Here is a 2584-nt window from a genome sequence, read left to right as displayed (position 1 = left end):
CACTGATTTGCATACAGAAAAACTTCGGACTAAATCCTGCAACTTCATACTGAGAGTATGCATATTTTACTCTCCCGAAATTGCCCTGAGGAAATTCGCCTGCTGGAACGATTTCGGACTAAATCCTGCAATCGTACTGCTTCAACGCAACTAGTATAAGTCGTTTTTAATCAAGGAATGAAACCGATTCAAAATAGCGTTCCGGTTTCGGTTTTGCAAAGTGTTTATATTTCGGTTTTGGTTACGTTCTTCAAAATTTGTTTCAGTTTCGGTTTCGTTCCACTTTCGGTTTTGGAATGAAAAAATAAAAACAGGTTTGACAAAAAAAATATTAAATAAATATGGTTTGTTTTTGGCGAAATTAAACATTGTGATTAGTTTTAATTTATGCAAAGAAAGCACCAATCAATTATACAAACTAATAACCATATTCCACCACATTTGCTTACATCTAAATGCATAAATTTGTTTATTATATTATTTGTTATTTAATGAGACTTGTTGCTGATAGGTATTTGATTTACAGTATCGGTCATATCTATAGCACGCCATTTCAAAGTGATATTGTATGCCACTTATGTTTATTTATTTATTTTTAAGAATTTTCAATTAAAATACAGTTCATTCTCGAACAAGCCCCATATAAACCCAAGTGTTACAGTTTGTAGAAAACTACAAAAAAGTGCAACAAATTTTCACCTTAATTTCAAAAATTTTTTTCTCGGAAGTGTTGGAATTTTTTTGAGTACAGTTTTTTAGCTCCTTCAATTTTAGTCTGATAATGTGCAAGTTTCAAGTGGCTAAAAGTTACCGTTGATTGTTTAGTATTTTTTTTCGACAAAGGTGTTGCGGATTTCTTCCATATACAAATAAATTGAGTTTATTCATTATATGGAAGCCAATGCGACAAAAAAAATCTAAAAAATAAACGGTAATTCGTAGCCACTTCAAATTTGCACATTATCAGACTAAAATTGAAGGGGCTAAAAAACTGTGTACCTACTCAAAAAAATTCTACCACTTCCGAGAAAAAAGTTTGAAATTTATGTGAAAATTTGTTGCTCTTTTTGGTAACTTTCTACAAATTATTAATGGGTTTGTATCGGGTTTATCTGGGAATGAACTATATTTTAATTGAAAATTCTTAAAAATTAATAAACAAACATAAGTGGCACACAATATCACTTTGAAATGGCGTGCTATAGATATGACCGTTACTGTATGTACATACATATAAGTGTGATATTCACAGAAATTTTGTTGATATTATAATATATTTAACAATAATTTGAAAAAATGTTAGAAGGGATAGCTATTTCGGAAATGACCACATTTACTCAACAGACTTCTTTTAGTGGGGCTCGATCCAACGACCCCAGCTGACTTAGCTGGTTGCCTACGCACTGTGCTAAGTTCGTCTTAATTATCGTTGCTTTTTCCACTTTTTCATTTGTTAAGCCAACTACAATCAAGTGCAGCTATTCCAGTGCTATTTAAACTTGATCATGTGGGTGTTGATTTCGTTAGTTTTGTTAATAATTCTATTTTTAGAATGTTTTAACTTTTAATTGTGCTCGTCCTTATGTTATTTGTTTTAATTTTTTGCGGTCTTATAACAATTATTAATTACCAATATGCGCATATATGTTTGAAGGTATCTATGTATGTTCATATGTACAACAAAAAAATACAATTCGCCATATGCAGCAATAAAAATGTTTATTTTTTCACTGGACAAAATAAATGCAAAATGATAAAAGAAAGGCCAGGACGAAGCCACATAATTACAAAAAAATGTGAGCAGCATATTAAACGTTGATAAGTAAAAAAAAAAAGATTAACAACGAATATGCTAAAAATAATATTCGTAGATATGTATTTGCGTTTGCGAGTATATTACTCGTATAGATATATACACATATGTATGTACATACATATATGTACAAAAGTCAAGTCCAAAGGAATTCATGTTAAGACTGCAGGAGTAATCAAAGTCATTCGTTTCATGATTTCAGTGAACTTAAGAAACTTACCTTACTTTTCCTCCGCAAAACTGACACTCCGGCCCTTGCCAGCCATCAGCACATAGGCATTGGCCGTCCTTCTGACACTGTCCTTCATTTTGGCATCGATTGCCCTGAGCTGTGCAATTAAATGCAGACACCCGGCTCAACTCACTGAAACAACTATGGAAGATTAACAGTAGCAGGAGGAACAAAAATTTCCGCCGGTATTTCGCGTTAAATATTGGTAAAATATGGGCAGGTGAAATTGAAGCTATCATTATCGACACGTTGCAGTTGGAAGACGACAGCAGGGACAATTTTAAAGGCCTCACCGACTTAGCAGGTGGCACAATTTTCCAATCAGCTAATGGGGTTTGCTTGGCTGTGCCTCCTATTTGAGAATACCGTTCTGATTGTGATTGCTTCAGCTGGAAGTCTCGCTTGCCGTTGGCATTATGCTTTTCCCTGTAGCATATGAGTTTTGTTAAAGCCCCACACATATTTTATTTGTAATACTTTTTTTGATTACTCAACATTTACTAGTTTTCTTTTATTTCAGTGCCATTGACTGACATTTT

The sequence above is a fragment of the Rhagoletis pomonella genome, unplaced genomic scaffold (assembly GCF_013731165.1).
Source record: "Rhagoletis pomonella isolate Grant_MI unplaced genomic scaffold, Rhpom_1.0 Rhpom_scaffold_00004, whole genome shotgun sequence".
Classification (NCBI taxonomy): domain Eukaryota; kingdom Metazoa; phylum Arthropoda; class Insecta; order Diptera; family Tephritidae; genus Rhagoletis; species Rhagoletis pomonella.
This window is presented reverse-complemented; position numbering follows the sequence as displayed.